The 15,054-nt window shown below is 40.5% G+C and overlaps 1 protein-coding gene, 2 non-coding genes and 1 pseudogene across 3 annotated transcripts in view; 3 read left to right on the forward strand and 1 right to left on the reverse strand.

Annotated features, from left to right (window-relative positions):
* The window catches only part of LOC142345923 (ATP-dependent RNA helicase DHX8-like), a 468,212-nt gene that overhangs the window by 247,189 nt on the left and 205,969 nt on the right, over window positions 1–15,054 (reverse strand). The window lies entirely within an intron of this gene.
* LOC142347288 (5S ribosomal RNA) lies at window positions 5,533–5,638 on the forward strand (annotated as a pseudogene).
* Window positions 11,663–11,781, forward strand: LOC142347365 (5S ribosomal RNA). The gene has a single exon (XR_012760360.1). It is a non-coding gene; the product is annotated as a 5S ribosomal RNA (ribosomal RNA).
* On the forward strand, window positions 14,611–14,729 carry LOC142347366 (5S ribosomal RNA). The gene has a single exon (XR_012760361.1). It is a non-coding gene; the product is annotated as a 5S ribosomal RNA (ribosomal RNA).

The following is a 15,054-nucleotide window of genomic DNA, read 5'->3' on the forward strand; positions in this document are numbered from 1 at the left end:
TTTGAAAATTGGTAAAAACGTGTCCAAAATGGTTCGTTGTGCCCGATTTTTTTATTCTATTCCCAACTATGGCTCAAGTGGAGCTTGCCCACAAAAAATGAGCAAAATCGGACTAAAATTGACGATTTGGTGACCAAAACCAAGTTCGGTGATCGAAAAAGTTAAGCCTCATCGAGCGCGGATACTTTTTTGAAAATTGGTAAAAACGTGTCCAAAATGGTTCGCTGTGCCCGATTTTTTTATTCTATCCCCAACTATGGCTCAAGTGGAGCTTGCCCACAAAAAATGAGCAAAATCGGACTAAAATTGACGATTTGGTGACCAAAACCAAGTTCGGTGATCGAAAAAGTTAAGCCTCATCGAGCGCGGATACTTTTTTTAAAATTGGTGAAAACGTGTCCAAAATGGTTCGCTGTGCCCGATTTTTTTATTCTATCCCCAACTATGGCTCAAGTGGAGCTTGTCCACAAAAAATGAGCAAAATCGGACTAAAATTGACGATTTGGTGACCAAAACCAAGTTCGGTGATCGAAAAAGTTAAGCCTCATCGAGCGCGGATACTTTTTTGAAAATTGGTAAAAACGTGTCCAAAATGGTTCGCTGTGCCCGATTTTTTTATTCTATCCCCAACTATGGCTCAAGTGGAGCTTGCCCACAAAAAATGAGCAAAATCGGACTAAAATTGACGATTTGGTGACCAAAACCAAGTTCGGTGATCGAAAAAGTTAAGCCTCATCGAGCGCGGATACTTTTTTGAAAATTGGTAAAAACGTGTCCAAAATGGTTCGCTGTGCCCGATTTTTTTATTCTATCCCCAACTATGGCTCAAGTGGAGCTTGCCCACAAAAAATGAGCAAAATCGGACTAAAATTGACGATTTGGTGACCAAAACCAAGTTCGGTGATCGAAAAAGTTAAGCCTCATCGAGCGCGGATACTTTTTTGAAAATTGGTAAAAACGTGTCCAAAATGGTTCGCTGTGCCCGATTTTTTTATTCTATCCCCAACTATGGCTCAAGTGGAGCTTGCCCACAAAAAATGAGCAAAATCGGACTAAAATTGACGATTTGGTGACCAAAACCAAGTTCGGTGATCGAAAAAGTTAAGCCTCATCGAGCGCGGATACTTTTTTGAAAATTGGTAAAAACGTGTCCAAAATGGATCGCTGTGCCCGATTTTTTTATTCTATCCCCAACTATGGCTCAAGTGGAGCTTGCCCACAAAAATGAGCAAAATCGGACTAAAATTGACGATTTGGTGACCAAAACCAAGTTCGGTGATCGAAAAAGTTAAGCCTCATCGAGCGCGGATACTTTTTTGAAAATTGGTAAAAACGTGTCCAAAATGGTTCGCTGTGCCCAATTTTTTTATTCTATCCCCAACTATGGCTCAAGTGGAGCTTGCCCACAAAAAATGAGCAAAATCGGACTAAAATTGACGATTTGGTGACCAAAACCAAGTTCGGTGATCGAAAAAGTTAAGCCTCATCGAGCGCGGATACTTTTTTGAAAATTGGTAAAAACGTGTCCAAAATGGTTCGCTGTGCCCGATTTTTTTATTTTATCCCCAACTATGGCTCAAGTGGAGCTTGCCCACAAAAAATGAGCAAAATCGGACTAAAATTGACGATTTGGTGACCAAAACCAAGTTCGGTGATCGAAAAAGTTAAGCCTCATCGAGCGCGGATACTTTTTTGAAAATTGGTAAAAACGTGTCCAAAATGGTTCGTTGTGCCCGATTTTTTTATTCTATTCCCAACTATGGCTCAAGTGGAGCTTGCCCACAAAAAATGAGCAAAATCGGACTAAAATTGACGATTTGGTGACCAAAACCAAGTTCGGTGATCGAAAAAGTTAAGCCTCATCGAGCGCGGATACTTTTTTGAAAATTGGTAAAAACGTGTCCAAAATGGTTCGCTGTGCCCGATTTTTTTATTCTATCCCCAACTATGGCTCAAGTGGAGCTTGCCCACAAAAAATGAGCAAAATCGGACTAAAATTGACGATTTGGTGACCAAAACCAAGTTCGGTGATCGAAAAAGTTAAGCCTCATCGAGCGCGGATACTTTTTTGAAAATTGGTAAAAACGTGTCCAAAATGGTTCGTTGTGCCCGATTTTTTTATTCTATTCCCAACTATGGCTCAAGTGGAGCTTGCCCACAAAAAATGAGCAAAATCGGACTAAAATTGACGATTTGGTGACCAAAACCAAGTTCGGTGATCGAAAAAGTTAAGCCTCATCGAGCGCGGATACTTTTTTGAAAATTGGTAAAAACGTGTCCAAAATGGTTCGCTGTGCCCGATTTTTTTATTCTATCCCCAACTATGGCTCAAGTGGAGCTTGCCCACAAAAAATGAGCAAAATCGGACTAAAATTGACGATTTGGTGACCAAAACCAAGTTCGGTGATCGAAAAAGTTAAGCCTCATCGAGCGCGGATACTTTTTTGAAAATTGGTGAAAACGTGTCCAAAATGGTTCGCTGTGCCCGATTTTTTTATTCTATCCCCAACTATGGCTCAAGTGGAGCTTGTCCACAAAAAATGAGCAAAATCGGACTAAAATTGACGATTTGGTGACCAAAACCAAGTTCGGTGATCGAAAAAGTTAAGCCTCATCGAGCGCGGATACTTTTTTGAAAATTGGTAAAAACGTGTCGAAAATGGTTCGCTGTGCCCGATTTTTTTATTCTATCCCCAACTATGGCTCAAGTGGAGCTTGCCCACAAAAAATGAGCAAAATCGGACAAAAAATTGACGATTTGGTGACCAAAACCAAGTTCGGTGATCGAAAAAGTTAAGCCTCATCGAGCGCGGATACTTTTTTGAAAATTGGTAAAAACGTGTCCAAAATGGATCGCTGTGCCCGATTTTTTTATTCTATCCCCAACTATGGCTCAAGTGGAGCTTGCCCACAAAAATGAGCAAAATCGGACTAAAATTGACGATTTGGTGACCAAAACCAAGTTCGGTGATCGAAAAAGTTAAGCCTCATCGAGCGCGGATACTTTTTTGAAAATTGGTAAAAACGTGTCCAAAATGGTTCGCTGTGCCCAATTTTTTTATTCTATCCCCAACTATGGCTCAAGTGGAGCTTGCCCACAAAAAATGAGCAAAATCGGACTAAAATTGACGATTTGGTGACCAAAACCAAGTTCGGTGATCGAAAAAGTTAAGCCTCATCGAGCGCGGATACTTTTTTGAAAATTGGTAAAAACGTGTCCAAAATGGTTCGCTGTGCCCGATTTTTTTATTTTATCCCCAACTATGGCTCAAGTGGAGCTTGCCCACAAAAAATGAGCAAAATCGGACTAAAATTGACGATTTGGTGACCAAAACCAAGTTCGGTGATCGAAAAAGTTAAGCCTCATCGAGCGCGGATACTTTTTTGAAAATTGGTAAAAACGTGTCCAAAATGGTTCGTTGTGCCCGATTTTTTTATTCTATTCCCAACTATGGCTCAAGTGGAGCTTGCCCACAAAAAATGAGCAAAATCGGACTAAAATTGACGATTTGGTGACCAAAACCAAGTTCGGTGATCGAAAAAGTTAAGCCTCATCGAGCGCGGATACTTTTTTGAAAATTGGTAAAAACGTGTCCAAAATGGTTCGCTGTGCCCGATTTTTTTATTCTATCCCCAACTATGGCTCAAGTGGAGCTTGCCCACAAAAAATGAGCAAAATCGGACTAAAATTGACGATTTGGTGACCAAAACCAAGTTCGGTGATCGAAAAAGTTAAGCCTCATCGAGCGCGGATACTTTTTTGAAAATTGGTAAAAACGTGTCCAAAATGGTTCGTTGTGCCCGATTTTTTTATTCTATTCCCAACTATGGCTCAAGTGGAGCTTGCCCACAAAAAATGAGCAAAATCGGACTAAAATTGACGATTTGGTGACCAAAACCAAGTTCGGTGATCGAAAAAGTTAAGCCTCATCGAGCGCGGATACTTTTTTGAAAATTGGTAAAAACGTGTCCAAAATGGTTCGCTGTGCCCGATTTTTTTATTCTATCCCCAACTATGGCTCAAGTGGAGCTTGCCCACAAAAAATGAGCAAAATCGGACTAAAATTGACGATTTGGTGACCAAAACCAAGTTCGGTGATCGAAAAAGTTAAGCCTCATCGAGCGCGGATACTTTTTTGAAAATTGGTGAAAACGTGTCCAAAATGGTTCGCTGTGCCCGATTTTTTTATTCTATCCCCAACTATGGCTCAAGTGGAGCTTGTCCACAAAAAATGAGCAAAATCGGACTAAAATTGACGATTTGGTGACCAAAACCAAGTTCGGTGATCGAAAAAGTTAAGCCTCATCGAGCGCGGATACTTTTTTGAAAATTGGTAAAAACGTGTCGAAAATGGTTCGCTGTGCCCGATTTTTTTATTCTATCCCCAACTATGGCTCAAGTGGAGCTTGCCCACAAAAAATGAGCAAAATCGGACTAAAATTGACGATTTGGTGACCAAAACCAAGTTCGGTGATCGAAAAAGTTAAGCCTCATCGAGCGCGGATACTTTTTTGAAAATTGGTAAAAACGTGTCCAAAATGGTTCGCTGTGCCCGATTTTTTTATTCTATCCCCAATTATGGCTCAAGTGGAGCTTGCCCACAAAAAATGAGCAAAATCGGACTAAAATTGACGATTTGGTGACCAAAACCAGGTTCGGTGATCGAAAAAGTTAAGCCTCATCGAGCGCGGATACTTTTTTGAAAATTGGTAAAAACGTGTCCAAAATGGTTCGCTGTGCCCGATTTTTTTATTCTATCCCCAATTATGGCTCAAGTGGAGCTTGCCCACAAAAAATAAGCAAAATCGGACAAAAAATTGACGATTTGGTGACCAAAACAAAGTTCGGTGATCGAAAAAGTTAAGCCTCATCGAGCGCGGATACTTTTTGTAAATGACAATTTCAGCAATAACCATTGCTCCAAACACACCCCACATACTTGTATAGGCTATTCTAATTGTTCCCCCGCTTGTGCTTACTGTGTATTTGATATTTGGAACGCTCTCGGAAACATCAATACTAATTGCAAAGTTTCCCTTTATTAAACTAACTTTTAAGTTAGTGCAAATCGCTTAGTTCTATTCTTTAGGCTGCACTCCGCTAACGCAGAGTGCATTCAAATAAAACTTATCAAATAGAGTTGATACTTACCTATTTAATAAGTTTATCACAACAATTAGGCTAAAAGCATTTCAGCTATGATTTTCCCAAGTACCGGCCTAAACCCACTGAAGTCATGCTTCCGGTTCAATGTCCGGTTGAGCAGGTTCCTCGGACCCAATTCATCTCTCCCTTGTTTTGGGGCCGTTCCACTGTATTGTGGATGGTTGGAAGCAAAAAGTTTGTGCGTTGGTCATAATACACTGTATGGCTACGAATTGCATAAATTATAACACAACCGTGGCTAAAATTGCATGTATTAAGTGACTATTTTTCAAACCGCAAGGCGGCGAGTTAAAGTGATCCTGTATATGAATATAAGACTACAATTCAATACTGTTGTATATAAATTCGCTCCCACTTACGCAAATGCCTACGACCATACCATGTTGAATGCCGATCACCGAAGATAAGCAACATTGGGCCTGGTTAGTACTTGGATGGGTGACCGCTTGGGAACACCAGGTGTTGTAGACTTTTTTGAGTATTCAAACCTCACAGAATAATAATATTTGATATCTACACATTTTAGAGCCTCCAAAAGCCTCGGTGATCGAAAAAGTTAAGCCTCATCGAGCGCGGATACTTTTTTGAAAATCGGTAAAAACGTGTCCAAAATGGTTCGCTGTGCCCGATTTTTTTATTCTATCCCCAACTATGGCTCAAGTGGAGCTTGCCCACAAAAAATGAGCAAAATCGGACTAAAATTGACGATTTGGTGACCAAAACCAAGTTCGGTGATCGAAAAAGTTAAGCCTCATCGAGCGCGGATAATTTTTTGAAAATTGGTAAAAACGTGTCCAAAATGGTTCGCTGTGCCCGATTTTTTTATTTTATCCCCAACTATGGCTCAAGTGGAGCTTGCCCACAAAAAATGAGCAAAATCGGACTAAAATTGACGATTTGGTGACCAAAACCAAGTTCGGTGATCGAAAAAGTTAAGCCTCAACGAGCGCGGATACTTTTTTGAAAATTGGTAAAAAACGTGTCCAAAATGGTTCGCTGTGCCCGATTTTTTTATTCTATCCCCAACTATGGCTCAAGTGGAGCTTGCCGTCAAAAAATGAGCAAAATCGGACTAAAATTGACGATTTGGTGACCAAAACCAAGTTCGGTGATCGAAAAAGTTAAGCCTCATCGAGCGCGGATACTTTTTTGAAAATTGGTAAAAACGTGTCCAAAATGGTTCGCTGTGCCCGATTTTTTTATTCTATCCCCAACTATGGCTCAAGTGGAGCTTGCCCACAAAAAATGAGCAAAATCGGACTAAAATTGACGATTTGGTGACCAAAACCAAGTTCGGTGATCGAAAAAGTTAAGCCTCATCGAGCGCGGATACTTTTTTGAAAATTGGTAAAAACGTGTCCAAAATGGTTCGCTGTGCCCGATTTTTTTATTCTATCCCCAATTATGGCTCAAGTGGAGCTTGCCCACAAAAAATGAGCAAAATCGGACTAAAATTGACGATTTGGTGACCAAAACCAAGTTCGGTGATCGAAAAAGTTAAGCCTCATCGAGCGCGGATAATTTTTTGAAAATTGGTAAAAACGTGTCCAAAATGGTTCGCTGTGCCCGATTTTTTTATTTTATCCCCAACTATGGCTCAAGTGGAGCTTGCCCACAAAAAATGAGCAAAATCGGACTAAAATTGACGATTTGGTGACCAAAACCAAGTTCGGTGATCGAAAAAGTTAAGCCTCAACGAGCGCGGATACTTTTTTGAAAATTGGTAAAAACGTGTCCAAAATGGTTCGCTGTGCCCGATTTTTTTATTCTATCCCCAACTATGGCTCAAGTGGAGCTTGCCGTCAAAAAATGAGCAAAATCGGACTAAAATTGACGATTTGGTGACCAAAACCAAGTTCGGTGATCGAAAAAGTTAAGCCTCATCGAGCGCGGATACTTTTTTGAAAATTGGTAAAAACGTGTCCAAAATGGTTCGCTGTGCCCGATTTTTTTATTCTATCCCCAACTATGGCTCAAGTGGAGCTTGCCCACAAAAAATGAGCAAAATCGGACTAAAATTGACGATTTGGTGACCAAAACCAAGTTCGGTGATCGAAAAAGTTAAGCCTCATCGAGCGCGGATACTTTTTTGAAAATTGGTAAAAACGTGTCCAAAATGGTTCGCTGTGCCCGATTTTTTTATTCTATCCCCAACTATGGCTCAAGTGGAGCTTGCCGTCAAAAAATGAGCAAAATCGGACTAAAATTGACGATTTGGTGACCAAAACCAAGTTCGGTGATCGAAAAAGTTAAGCCTCATCGAGCGCGGATACTTTTTTGAAAATTGGTAAAAACGTGTCCAAAATGGTTCGCTGTGCCCGATTTTTTTATTCTATCCCCAACTATGGCTCAAGTGGAGCTTGCCCACAAAAAATGAGCAAAATCGGACTAAAATTGACGATTTGGTGACCAAAACCAAGTTCGGTGATCGAAAAAGTTAAGCCTCATCGAGCGCGGATACTTTTTTGAAAATTGGTAAAAACGTGTCCAAAATGGTTCGCTGTGCCCGATTTTTTTATTCTATCCCCAATTATGGCTCAAGTGGAGCTTGCCCACAAAAAATGAGCAAAATCGGACTAAAATTGACGATTTGGTGACCAAAACCAAGTTCGGTGATCGAAAAAGTTAAGCCTCATCGAGCGCGGATAATTTTTTGAAAATTGGTAAAAACGTGTCCAAAATGGTTCGCTGTGCCCGATTTTTTTATTTTATCCCCAACTATGGCTCAAGTGGAGCTTGCCCACAAAAAATGAGCAAAATCGGACTAAAATTGACGATTTGGTGACCAAAACCAAGTTCGGTGATCGAAAAAGTTAAGCCTCAACGAGCGCGGATACTTTTTTGAAAATTGGTAAAAACGTGTCCAAAATGGTTCGCTGTGCCCGATTTTTTTATTCTATCCCCAACTATGGCTCAAGTGGAGCTTGCCCACAAAAAATGAGCAAAATCGGACTAAAATTGACGATTTGGTGACCAAAACCAAGTTCGGTGATCGAAAAAGTTAAGCCTCATCGAGCGCGGATAATTTTTTGAAAATTGGTAAAAACGTGTCCAAAATGGTTCGCTGTGCCCGATTTTTTTATTTTATCCCCAACTATGGCTCAAGTGGAGCTTGCCCACAAAAAATGAGCAAAATCGGACTAAAATTGACGATTTGGTGACCAAAACCAAGTTCGGTGATCGAAAAAGTTAAGCCTCAACGAGCGCGGATACTTTTTTGAAAATTGGTAAAAACGTGTCCAAAATGGTTCGCTGTGCCCGATTTTTTTATTCTATCCCCAACTATGGCTCAAGTGGAGCTTGCCGTCAAAAAATGAGCAAAATCGGACTAAAATTGACGATTTGGTGACCAAAACCAAGTTCGGTGATCGAAAAAGTTAAGCCTCATCGAGCGCGGATACTTTTTTGAAAATTGGTAAAAACGTGTCCAAAATGGTTCGCTGTGCCCGATTTTTTTATTCTATCCCCAACTATGGCTCAAGTGGAGCTTGCCCACAAAAAATGAGCAAAATCGGACTAAAATTGACGATTTGGTGACCAAAACCAAGTTCGGTGATCGAAAAAGTTAAGCCTCATCGAGCGCGGATACTTTTTTGAAAATTGGTAAAAACGTGTCCAAAATGGTTCGCTGTGCCCGATTTTTTTATTCTATCCCCAACTATGGCTCAAGTGGAGCTTGCCGTCAAAAAATGAGCAAAATCGGACTAAAATTGACGATTTGGTGACCAAAACCAAGTTCGGTGATCGAAAAAGTTAAGCCTCATCGAGCGCGGATACTTTTTTGAAAATTGGTAAAAACGTGTCCAAAATGGTTCGCTGTGCCCGATTTTTTTATTCTATCCCCAACTATGGCTCAAGTGGAGCTTGCCCACAAAAAATGAGCAAAATCGGACTAAAATTGACGATTTGGTGACCAAAACCAAGTTCGGTGATCGAAAAAGTTAAGCCTCATCGAGCGCGGATACTTTTTTGAAAATTGGTAAAAACGTGTCCAAAATGGTTCGCTGTGCCCGATTTTTTTATTCTATCCCCAATTATGGCTCAAGTGGAGCTTGCCCACAAAAAATGAGCAAAATCGGACTAAAATTGACGATTTGGTGACCAAAACCAAGTTCGGTGATCGAAAAAGTTAAGCCTCATCGAGCGCGGATAATTTTTTGAAAATTGGTAAAAACGTGTCCAAAATGGTTCGCTGTGCCCGATTTTTTTATTTTATCCCCAACTATGGCTCAAGTGGAGCTTGCCCACAAAAAATGAGCAAAATCGGACTAAAATTGACGATTTGGTGACCAAAACCAAGTTCGGTGATCGAAAAAGTTAAGCCTCAACGAGCGCGGATACTTTTTTGAAAATTGGTAAAAACGTGTCCAAAATGGTTCGCTGTGCCCGATTTTTTTATTCTATCCCCAACTATGGCTCAAGTGGAGCTTGCCGTCAAAAAATGAGCAAAATCGGACTAAAATTGACGATTTGGTGACCAAAACCAAGTTCGGTGATCGAAAAAGTTAAGCCTCATCGAGCGCGGATACTTTTTTGAAAATTGGTAAAAACGTGTCCAAAATGGTTCGCTGTGCCCGATTTTTTTATTCTATCCCCAACTATGGCTCAAGTGGAGCTTGCCCACAAAAAATGAGCAAAATCGGACTAAAATTGACGATTTGGTGACCAAAACCAAGTTCGGTGATCGAAAAAGTTAAGCCTCATCGAGCGCGGATACTTTTTTGAAAGTTGGTAAAAACGTGTCCAAAATGGTTCGCTGTGCCCGATTTTTTTATTCTATCCCCAACTATGGCTCAAGTGGAGCTTGCCCACAAAAAATGAGCAAAATCGGACTAAAATTGACGATTTGGTGACCAAAACCAAGTTCGGTGATCGAAAAAGTTAAGCCTCATCGAGCGCGGATACTTTTTTGAAAATTGGTAAAAACGTGTCCAAAATGGTTCGCTGTGCCCGATTTTTTTATTCTATCCCCAATTATGGCTCAAGTGGAGCTTGCCCACAAAAAATAAGCAAAATCGGACAAAAAATTGACGATTTGGTGACCAAAACCAGGTTCGGTGATCGAAAAAGTTAAGCCTCATCGAGCGCGGATACTTTTTTGAAAATTGGTAAAAACGTGTCCAAAATGGTTCGCTGTGCCCGATTTTTTTATTCTATCCCCAATTAAGGCTCAAGTGGAGCTTGCCCACAAAAAATGAGCAAAATCGGACTAAAATTGACGATTTGGTGACCAAAACCAGGTTCGGTGATCGAAAAAGTTAAGCCTCATCGAGCGCGGATACTTTTTTGAAAATTGGTAAAAACGTGTCCAAAATGGTTCGCTGTGCCCGATTTTTTTATTCTATCCCCAATTATGGCTCAAGTGGAGCTTGCCCACAAAAAATAAGCAAAATCGGACAAAAAATTGACGATTTGGTGACCAAAACCAGGTTCGGTGATCGAAAAAGTTAAGCCTCATCGAGCGCGGATACTTTTTTGAAAATTGGTAAAAACGTGTCCAAAATGGTTCGCTGTGCCCGATTTTTTTATTCTATCCCCAATTAAGGCTCAAGTGGAGCTTGCCCACAAAAAATGAGCAAAATCGGACTAAAATTGACGATTTGGTGACCAAAACCAGGTTCGGTGATCGAAAAAGTTAAGCCTCATCGAGCGCGGATACTTTTTTGAAAATTGGTAAAAACGTGTCCAAAATGGTTCGCTGTGCCCGATTTTTTTATTCTATCCCCAATTATGGCTCAAGTGGAGCTTGCCCACAAAAAATAAGCAAAATCGGACAAAAAATTGACGATTTGGTGACCAAAACAAAGTTCGGTGATCGAAAAAGTTAAGCCTCATCGAGCGCGGATACTTTTTGTAAATGACAATTTCAGCAATAACCATTGCTCCAAACACACCCCACATACTTGTATAGGCCATTCTAATTGTTCCCCCGCTTGTGCTTACTGTGTATTTGATATTTGGAACGCTCTCGGAAACATCAATACTAATTGCAAAGTTTCCCTTTATTAAACTAACTTTTAAGTTAGTGCAAATCGCTTAGTTCCATTCTTTAGGCTGCACTCCGCTAACGCAGAGTGCATTCAAATAAAACTTATCAAATAGAGTTGATACTTACCTATTTAATAAGTTTATCACAACAATTAGGCTAAAAGCAATTCAGCTATGATTTTCCCAAGTACCGGCCTAAACCCACTGAAGTCATGCTTCCGGTTCAATGTCCGGTTGAGCAGGTTCCTCGGACCCAATTCATCTCTCCCTTGTTTTGGGGCCGTTCCACTGTATTGTGGATGGTTGGAAGCAAAAAGTTTGTGCGTTGGTCATGATACACTGTATGGCTACGAATTGCATAAATTATAACACAACCGTGGCTAAAATTGCATGTATTAAGTGACTATTTTGCAAACCGCAAGGCGGCGAGTTAAACTGATCCTGTATATGAATATAAGACTACAATACAATACTGTTGTATATAAATTCGCTCCCACTTACGCAAATGCCTACGACCATACCATGTTGAATGCACCGGTTCTCGTCCGATCACCGAAGTTAAGCAACATTGGGCCTGGTTAGTACTTGGATGGGTGACCGCTTGGGAACACCAGGTGTTGTAGGCTTTTTGTTTTGAGTATTAAAGCCTCACAGAATAATAATATTTGATATCTACACATTTTAGAGCCTCCAAAAGCCTCGGTGATCGAAAAAGTTAAGCCTCATCGAGCGCGGATACTTTTTTGAAAATCGGTAAAAACGTGTCCAAAATGGTTCGCTGTGCCCGATTTTTTTATTCTATCCCCAACTATGGCTCAAGTGGAGCTTGCCCACAAAAAATGAGCAAAATCGGACTAAAATTGACGATTTGGTGACCAAAACCAAGTTCGGTGATCGAAAAAGTTAAGCCTCATCGAGCGCGGATAATTTTTTGAAAATTGGTAAAAACGTGTCCAAAATGGTTCGCTGTGCCCGATTTTTTTATTTTATCCCCAACTATGGCTCAAGTGGAGCTTGCCCACAAAAAATGAGCAAAATCGGACTAAAATTGACGATTTGGTGACCAAAACCAAGTTCGGTGATCGAAAAAGTTAAGCCTCAACGAGCGCGGATACTTTTTTGAAAATTGGTAAAAACGTGTCCAAAATGGTTCGCTGTGCCCGATTTTTTTATTCTATCCCCAACTATGGCTCAAGTGGAGCTTGCCGTCAAAAAATGAGCAAAATCGGACTAAAATTGACGATTTGGTGACCAAAACCAAGTTCGGTGATCGAAAAAGTTAAGCCTCATCGAGCGCGGATACTTTTTTGAAAATTGGTAAAAACGTGTCCAAAATGGTTCGCTGTGCCCGATTTTTTTATTCTATCCCCAACTATGGCTCAAGTGGAGCTTGCCCACAAAAAATGAGCAAAATCGGACTAAAATTGACGATTTGGTGACCAAAACCAAGTTCGGTGATCGAAAAAGTTAAGCCTCATCGAGCGCGGATACTTTTTTGAAAATTGGTAAAAACGTGTCCAAAATGGTTCGCTGTGCCCGATTTTTTTATTCTATCCCCAACTATGGCTCAAGTGGAGCTTGCCCACAAAAAATGAGCAAAATCGGACTAAAATTGACGATTTGGTGACCAAAACCAAGTTCGGTGATCGAAAAAGTTAAGCCTCATCGAGCGCGGATAATTTTTTGAAAATTGGTAAAAACGTGTCCAAAATGGTTCGCTGTGCCCGATTTTTTTATTTTATCCCCAATTATGGCTCAAGTGGAGCTTGCCCACAAAAAATGAGCAAAATCGGACTAAAATTGACGATTTGGTGACCAAAACCAAGTTCGGTGATCGAAAAAGTTAAGCCTCAACGAGCGCGGATACTTTTTTGAAAATTGGTAAAAACGTGTCCAAAATGGTTCGCTGTGCCCGATTTTTTTATTCTATCCCCAACTATGGCTCAAGTGGAGCTTGCCGTCAAAAAATGAGCAAAATCGGACTAAAATTGACGATTTGGTGACCAAAACCAAGTTCGGTGATCGAAAAAGTTAAGCCTCATCGAGCGCGGATACTTTTTTGAAAATTGGTAAAAACGTGTCCAAAATGGTTCGCTGTGCCCGATTTTTTTATTCTATCCCCAACTATGGCTCAAGTGGAGCTTGCCCACAAAAAATGAGCAAAATCGGACTAAAATTGACGATTTGGTGACCAAAACCAAGTTCGGTGATTGAAAAAGTTAAGCCTCATCGAGCGCGGATACTTTTTTGAAAATTGGTAAAAACGTGTCCAAAATGGTTCGCTGTGCCCGATTTTTTTATTCTATCCCCAACTATGGCTCAAGTGGAGCTTGCCCACAAAAAATGAGCAAAATCGGACTAAAATTGACGATTTGGTGACCAAAACCAAGTTCGGTGATCGAAAAAGTTAAGCCTCATCGAGCGCGGATACTTTTTTGAAAGTTGGTAAAAACGTGTCCAAAATGGTTCGCTGTGCCCAATTTTTTTATTCTATCCCCAACTATGGCTCAAGTGGAGCTTGCCCACAAAAAATGAGCAAAATCGGACTAAAATTGACGATTTGGTGACCAAAACCAAGTTCGGTGATCGAAAAAGTTAAGCCTCATCGAGCGCGGATACTTTTTTGAAAATTGGTAAAAACGTGTCCAAAATGGTTCGCTGTGCCCGATTTTTTTATTCTATCCCCAATTATGGCTCAAGTGGAGCTTGCCCACAAAAAATAAGCAAAATCGGACAAAAAATTGACGATTTGGTGACCAAAACAAAGTTCGGTGATCGAAAAAGTTAAGCCTCATCGAGCGCGGATACTTTTTGTAAATGACAATTTCAGCAATAACCATTGCTCCAAACACACCCCACATACTTGTATAGGCCATTCTAATTGTTCCCCCGCTTGTGCTTACTGTGTATTTGATATTTGGAACGCTCTCGGAAACATCAATACTAATAGCAAAGTTTCCCTTTATTAAACTAACTTTTAAGTTAGTGCAAATCGCTTAGTTCCATTCTTTAGGCTGCACTCCGCTAACGCAGAGTGCATTCAAATAAAACTTATCAAATAGAGTTGATACTTACCTATTTAATAAGTTTATCACAACAATTAGGCTGAAAGCAATTCAGCTATGATTTTCCCAAGTACCGGCCTAAACCCACTGAAGTCATGCTTCCGGTTCAATGTCCGGTTGAGCAGGTTCCTCGGACCCAATTCATCTCTCCCTTGTTTTGGGGCCGTTCCACTGTATTGTGGATGGTTGGAAGCAAAAAGTTTGTGCGTTGGTCATAATACACTGTATGGCTACGAATTGCATAAATTATAACACAACCGTGGCTAAAATTGCATGTATTAAGTGACTATTTTGCAAACCGCAAGGCGGCAAGTTAAACTGATCCTGTATATGAATATAAGACTACAATACAATACTGTTGTATATAAATTCGCTCCCACTTACGCAAATGCCTACGACCATACCATGTTGAATGCACCGGTTCTCGTCCGATCACCGAAGTTAAGCAACATTGGGCCTGGTTAGTACTTGGATGGGTGACCGCTTGGGAACACCAGGTGTTGTAGGCTTTTTGTTTTGAGTATTAAAGCCTCACAGAATAATAATATTTGATATCTACACATTTTAGAGCCTCCAAAAGCCTCGGTGATCGAAAAAGTTAAGCCTGATCGAGCGCGGATACTTTTTTGAAAATCGGTGAAAACGTGTCCAAAATGGTTCGCTGTGCCCGATTTTTTTATTCTATCCCCAACTATGGCTCAAGTGGAGCTTGCCCACAAAAAATGAGCAAAATCGGACTAAAATTGACGATTTGGTGACCAAAACCAAGTTCGGTGATCGAAAAAGTTAAGCCTCATCGAGCGCGGATACTTTTTTGAAAATTGGTAAAAACGT

The sequence above is a fragment of the Convolutriloba macropyga genome, chromosome 9 (assembly GCF_964194025.1).
Source record: "Convolutriloba macropyga chromosome 9, txConMacr16.3, whole genome shotgun sequence".
NCBI classification, from domain to species: Eukaryota; Metazoa; Xenacoelomorpha; order Acoela; family Convolutidae; genus Convolutriloba; species Convolutriloba macropyga.